At 39.4% G+C, this 7500-nt stretch overlaps 1 long non-coding RNA gene across 1 annotated transcript in view; it reads right to left on the bottom strand.

Moving 5' to 3' along the window:
• Window positions 1-1257: 1257 nt before the first annotated feature.
• Window positions 1258-7500, bottom strand: part of LOC310890035 — a 13268-nt gene continuing 7025 nt past the window's right edge. Inside the window, exons 3-6 of the long non-coding RNA XR_014576973.1 lie at window positions 6289-6412; window positions 4455-4675; window positions 2778-2868; window positions 1258-2514 (exon numbers count right to left, since the gene is read on the bottom strand). This is a non-coding gene — a long non-coding RNA (uncharacterized lncRNA). The remainder of the gene's footprint in view (window positions 2515-2777; window positions 2869-4454; window positions 4676-6288; window positions 6413-7500) is intronic.

Raw genomic sequence — 7500 nt, 5'->3', positions numbered from 1 at the left:
AAGAGCTTTCTTTGGCTAAGAGTCAAACAAAATATTTGGACCCCATGTTCTTCTGCTTCAACAGTGCAACCTGTGGCCTATTCCCACCCATATCATACCATCATTTCTTCACCTGCTGATTGCCCCTTGTCTTTGTCCCTTGTTGTTTCTCCAAAACGGGCAACAGTGACAGCAGTAGCAAACATTTAAAAAGGCTAGAGGAAACTAAGGGAGCTCCAGGGGAAACCCTGGGTGATCAAGGTAGTACAGGGGCAGGTGTTCTTAGGGTCACCAGATATTGCTGCTGTTACCTAGGGTATTGTAAAAACCTGCAGTACCTCTGTACCCCAGCGTGGCTGTCAGGATCCTGCCAAAATGTCAGTCCTGCTCTGCACTATTCTTTTCAGAGAATGGGTTGCTTGTCCCTTCAACGTGTTTTACTGGCTGAGATTCTCACAGGAGCACCTCTGCAAGCTACCTCCTTCCAGGCACCATTAAGCTTAGGAGAAGGAAATTAGGAGATCAAGATGGGGACATGTCCCCTGAAATTCCTTTCTGCTTCCCCTATCTCCTATCCACAGGGGCAGAAGTCAGTATGAGAAAAGACTGGTAACTGGGTCTGAATATGAAAATAAGAGTAGCTGATACTTCCCAGCCTCCCCAATGACAATGGGTCATTCAGAGATGATCCATTGACATCTGGGGGAAGCATTAGTCAGCAGATTTACATTAACATGTCTGGCCTCATCTGTAGAAGACAACTTTTATCATAGCCATCCTGCTGTTTTTCAGGGTGAACTGCAGAGGGTCTCTTGGATCTGCATTGTGCCCATCACTGCCCCTGAACACGTTTCTCAGGCAGCACTGGGCTCCCAGACAGAAAGATGATCAGAAGGAGTAAGGAGTGAGCCAGACGTGTCTCTGCTGCTTCTCTTTCACCTCCAAAGGAGATCATCCATTGTCCATGAGGATCAGTCTTTAAATTTGCAAGGAATTAATAAAAAGCTAAAGCTTAATATAACTTTTTCCTACTTAAAAAATGAAGCAAAGACTTTTATATTACTGTACCGTTTTTCCCAGTTCTGGCAGTTTCACAGCCAATGCAGGTTACTTTCATCAGATGCATAATATTTTTGTTTTATAGATGCTGCTTCTGGAAGTAGAATAGATTTCTTGAAGAATGCAAGTCTTCCTGTTGGAAATCCTTTTTCCCCCAAAATGTAACATGTCACTTTAAATGTTGAAGTGTTTGTTTTGTCAAGTACTCTAATAAAAAATTGCTAATAAAATGAATGCTTGTGAACACAGATTATAATATCCCTACTGGTAACTATTTATTATGTATTTAACTATGTACTTAACTGTATCTTCAGGACATTTGTTTTTAACTAATACTTAGCTTTCCATGTATTTTAATTTTACTGGGTGTGTATAATAAAAATGCCTGTATAGCATGTCTTACACTCAGTTTACACAAAACAGGTTTTTCTCTCTTGTTGGGATTTCTGGGATAAAATACTTAATTATTTTTCCTTGACACCCAATTATCAATATTTATACAGTGTCATGCTTAATAGGCAAAGTGTGCCAAAAACATGCCTCCCTGATTTTCTCATGCTCTGTCCAAAGGCAGGTTTGCTGTAAACTACAGCATAAAGTGTGGTATTTCTCACAAATGGCTAAGCATCTAGTCCTATATGCCATTGACCTGTTTTGATTATGAGGTGTGTTCAAGTTGAAAATCAGAATTGCTGTCATGATGCTGTTACCAGGTCAGATGCACATATAGCCAAAATACTAGTCAAATGGATTAGTAGACCTTTGAAAATTTTCTCTGTAATTTCTGCATCATCAGAGCCAAGAATATGTCTACCTGATTTCAGCTGATCCCCCTTCACTTTAATTTTTCTGAAGCAATATCTACATGTGAAAAAAACTGTGATGAGCAAAAAACCTTCACACACGGAAAAGATTAAGCAAATAACTGGATTTATCAAAAGCCAGAGTCAAATGCAATACTTTGTCTAGTTCTCATATTGATTTTTTTTTTCACTTAAATTAACATTGTTGGTATTGTCTCATAATCTATAATATGGTTTATTTAACACAAGTAATATGGTTTATTTAACACAAGTGCTCTCTAAGAGATAGAGTGTCAGGAAGAGACTGCAAATGTAACCTCGTAGATTTGGGCTAAGCATGATATTAATCTAATTGATTCCTTAGCCTCTTCTCCTGTAGCTAAAGAAAAGGCACCATAATATTACTTTATTTAATTGCAAGCTCTTCAGCATCTTGCTCTGTGTTTGTACGCTGTCTAGTGCCATGGAGACTTCTCCCCAGTTAAGGCCTGTGGGTGCTGCTGCAATATCAGTAAGTGAGAATAAGGGCAGTGAAATGAAAGAAGAGATTGCTGAAATAATTCTGTATGTGAAGCTGATATTCTCTCCTTCTAGCAACAGCCAGTCCCAGTCGAAATGTAGATGCTTCCTCAGAAAGTCCTCATGCAGAGAAGTAATTGTCCTTGTGAGTGATCTTGTTTTAGGAGAGAAATAAAATAAAATTAGGCTAAGGAACTTTCTTATAGCTGAGAACACTACAGAAACATATTTACTGGATCATCTTACCTTTTTGTCTAAAAAGCAATAAACAACCGTCATGAACAACGGCAGAATCAAAGAGGGTTTAAAAGGTGGAATTTATTAGAAGTGTTTCCTCATACCTAGTACTAAGCCTTCCTCCCTTGAACGTTCATTCCATTTCCTTGTTGGAAACAAGAACTGTGCTCAAACGCCCACCTGTCTCATCCCAATGTCTTCTCTAGGAGTGTTGTGCAGAGCCAAACCTTGTGTCCTTCATCTGCATTTGTCGACACTGGCAAACATTCATCTGTAAATGATAATGCAAATGGGACATGAGTCTATGTCAGTTCATAGAATTATTTAGTAATTTGAGAAACTGTTGGGGAAACAGACTCTGAGGTCCTCACAGCTCTGTAAACAAGGTCCAGGTCTCCTGAATGGAAATACACTTTTCAGCAGAATTTTCCTGTTCTTGGGCTTTCAGTGTAGCTTTAGTTTGTCACCATTCTCTAAAGGCCAAATGAGTCAGATGGCTGAGATGAATGCTTCAAGGTAAGGCAGCACACCTGCGTGTCCCTGACTTTCATGGTCCCTTTGAAATCACCCAGAGCAACCCGTCCTGACAGAGGTCCCATGGGAACTGAAACTCTTGAATTCTGTTTGCTGTAAGTCGTCTTGAGTAATCTGCGCGTATCATATTATTCCATGTAATCTTCTGGTTGGCCTTAGGACAGTTGGAAAGAAGTGCCCAAGCAGCTTCTCAGGTTGCCAGCTGCCCAAAAAAATAAGCTCCATAGTTCACAGGAATTCAGTATTTCAACCATATTTATCTCAGGGCCCTGTACAGAGTCACAGAGGGACGAATGATTTACCTCACACACAGCCCCTCATAACTGCAAAGGCTGTTATTCAGCAATAGTCCTGTGACACCTAGTTTACATTTTCTTACCACTGTGTAAATATAATTCTCCTCCCTATACCCTTGTGGGGTAGGTAAGTAAATATTTGATTTCCTCTTCATAGCCAGGAAAGCTGGCATAAGTGGTATATAACAGTGGGGTACAGTTCTGAGCTGCTTTGGGAGAACAAAAAATCATAGCCATAGACATAGCCTCCATCAGTAGAGACTTCTGGAGACCATTTAGTTCAACCTCCTGATTTAAGCAGGACTGTTTCCAACACAAGATCAGATCACTTGCAGCTCTGTTAAATTAAGTAATCACTAACATTAGAAGAGATTCTTTGAAATGTTACAAATATTCATTGTCTGTCATTTTGGACTGTTGTTTTTTGTTTCTCCTGATCATAGATATTTCTTTGAAAAATGCAGTGAAAACAATTGATCCTTATTTTGCTGCCATACACAGAGGAGCTGTCAAACATTGCTCTTCAGTAGGCTCAATCTTATCTCTTTTCTAGCTGAACAGACTTAGAGGTTTGTAGAGGCGCTTTCAGCAACCTCCTGAAACCTGAGCACACCATTTCTTCTTATTGCACACAGCATGTCAGATTAAGCAATGTGAGCAGTGAGAATTATTGTAAATGTGAATCTTCTATGCTTAATGGAATGTGACAACTAATAATTTTAACTATTCACTTTTTTTCTTCAAATGCTGCTTTTGTCAGTTTTAAGCAATGTGTGTACTTCCAGATGAAAGGACTCCCAGTGAATTCCTGTATTTACTGTGAAATGGTTAATTATTTTGTGGAATGCCCTGAACGTTTTCATGGACATAAGTTAGTGAATATATTATTACATATAAAGTGACCATCCTCTAGGTGATTGCCCAAAATGAGCAATGGTGAGGATTGTTAGCAGGAAAAGGGTTGATACATTATCTAATCTGCAGATTTATTGCACATGAATATGATGTTATGTTGCTGGTGACATACCTGAAATTCCTTGGCAGTCCTTTGCAGTCCTGAGGAACATGCTCCTTTGCCCTTTCTCGTGTCAAGAAGCTTGAAGCCAACAGACCATTTTACAAGTCGCCTATTGCTCATTTGAGAAATTAGGAATAACAATAGCAGTGGAGGAGCAGTCAGGGTCATACCAGAGGTGGTAGGGTCAAGATCACTGCTAGCTCTCTCTGGACAGCTGATTTCCCAACACCCTAATGACAGAAGGTATTTCCATTAACCACAAAGAATATAAATTAGTTTTGTTTTGTTTGGCAGCAGCACAATGGACATCTGGGTAGCTGTCACAAAAGGGGTCAAGGAAGCTATAAAGCTGCCCGGCTGGCTCAATGCAGCACAAGCTCACAAGTCTGTCAGACATGTGAAGAATGTGAAGAAGATTTTTTCCTGTTTAATTCCTGTTTTTTCTTGAGTTTAATTTACAATGGAGCATGGCCACACTGACCCACTTACCCTTATCTAGCTGTGTCTAACCGACTCAAACAGCCTTCCCTGTGCAGATTTTATGTCCATATGTGAGATAAAATCTCTGCTCACCTGAGACGTTCTTGATCTCACTGGTATCCCAGTGAGGTATTTGGAAAGCCAGCCATGTCCAAGTGGTAACATAGGCAGATTTTGCTACAATTAGAATCCAAGACTTTCTTGATTGTTGATGTTTTTTTCAAAGATGACAGCCTGCTGCTTGGCATGTGGTAGCACATATAGCCATTAACCTCAGGTAAGTGCAAGGGACAGACAAATTCTTTATCAAATCTGTTTTGCAGCAATTTTAGACATTTTTCACCATGCAAACCAATGGAGGCTCCAGTGCCCTCATTTTGCCATGTTATTGGGCTGCCATTGATTTCAGTAGAGAGGCTCTTGGTTTGTCACAGAACCGTAGAATGGCTTGGGTTGGAAGGGACCTTAAAGATCACCTAGTACCAACCCCCCTGCTTGTGTCTGTGTATAATATGACCCTAGATATTTTCGAAGCAAGATGCCAAATCACAGTCATGGCTGTAATGTAATACCATATATTTTTGTGTTGGCTAACATACAATATGGTCATTTTCACTTTCTAGTAAGCCAAAGAGAAGAACCAAAGCAATTTGTAGAAACACATAAGGCTGAAAATGATAGGCAGTTATTATTTTGGTGTCTGCAGTCTACTTACCTGCAGCTTTGTGTCATGTCACCTGGTCAAGTGATGTTTCTGCACTTTTGAAAAGGTGGAACTTCCTTTCATAAACATTCATGACAAAGTATAAAGGAAATGGCACCCAATTAAATTTTATGGCACTTAGATAATCAAGCCAAATAATACAAAGCATAATACAAATAAATGACGTCTCTTGCTGGCATCATAAATGGTAGAATATTGGCCATCAATAGTCCCAATATAAACTTAAGCCAAGAAAAGCTTGGGATCAAGAACAAGAACAAGGAAGTTCTCTGTCTGTTATCTACTGTGAAGGAGCCTAGTCTTTAACAGATGTTGCAAAACAAAAGATAAAGGTCTCTTGAGTCTGAATACTACCTGTATTTTATATATTTTCTGAAAATGTATTTCCCTCACGGAAACAGGGATTAAAAATAAAAATAAAGATAAAAATCCATATTAAATAGGAGAGAGAGAGAAAAGGGGGGGGGGGGGGGAGGGGAAGGGGTAAAAGCTTTGCAAAGAGAGAAACCTCTGTTATGCTACAAGTAAACTGGCCTTCCAAAAGTAGACAGTCAACCACAACTAAACAGCATACTCTATAAGCACCTGCTAGAACAAGTAGGTCTTTTAGGAAGCTGAAATTTTCATTGTGCAAATTACCAGAGCTGAAATACACTCCGCAGTGATCCACTGAAAATATTTGGTCAGCAGTTCCAGATTGTTCCAGGTAGATACTTTTCTTCCTTCTGCTCTTTCTTATCAGCTTTATCTTTCTTTGTTCCTTCTATTTATCAGAAGAGGGTGGAGGAAAAAAGAAGGGAAAGAATAGAAAAAGCAAAGGAGAAAGAAAGGAAAGTTTACAACTGAATGCCAAAAGAAAATGAAATATTAAGCTTAAATTTTCACTAAAAAGCTTCCCCAGAAATGCAGCCTCCCTATTCCTCCACTCCACTTGTCACATTTCTTTCCTTTCAAAATCTCTAGGATTAAAATGGTTTTGACACATTTGTTACAATTTGTGTGTGTGTGTTTGGAACAATTTCAGCTCCCATTCTTAACCACACAATAGGTGAATAACAAAATCCATAGGGTATGAGCCATGAGCTAGCCTGACCACAGGAGATGATGGCGGCTTTCTCACTTAAAATTGGACTGAAATTTCACAATACAGCATTAAGATGAAATATGGAGCTGAACCAACAGCAAGATAAGAGCTGACTTTCAGCACTCATACAGTGTTAAAACTTAGTTCTCACTTTCTACTTTCAAGGCAAGAAGAAAACTAAAATAGGGAAACAAATCTATAACCTTCTCCATTTTACAAAGAGGAACAGCTTTTACTACGTTGAGGGAGCAGTGTTTGATATAACATAAACAAGTAAATTATCTTAAAATCACATTTCACTGTCACTGAAAAAAAAATAATAATAAATATATTTTTATATATATGTATATATTGCTCATCTCTGGAATCCCTGAAGCATTAGTTGTATAAAATAATTGCAGAATCACAGAATGGGCAGGGTTGGAAAGGACCTCTGAAGATCATCTAGTCCAATGCCCCTGCCAGGCAGAATCTCCTAGAGCACATTGCACAGGATGGCATCCAGGTGGGTTTTGAATATCTCCAGAGAAGGAGACCACAACCTCTCTGGGCAACCTGTTCCAGTGCTCCTCACAGTAGAGAAGTGCCCTTTCATATTCAGCCGGAACATCCTGTGCTTCAGTTTGTGCCCATTGCCTCTCATCCTGTCACTGGACAGAACTGAAAAGAGACTGGCTCCATCCTCTCAACACCCTCCCCTCAGAAATTCATACACATTGATGAGATCTCCCCTCAGTCTTCTCTAATAATAGTAATAGTGATAATGA

Source organism: Anser anser, assembly GCF_964211835.1.
Source record: "Anser anser genome assembly, chromosome: Z".
NCBI lineage: Eukaryota > Metazoa > Chordata > Aves > Anseriformes > Anatidae > Anser > Anser anser.
Note: the sequence above shows the minus strand (reverse complement) of the source record. Positions and strands in the feature narration are given on the sequence as shown.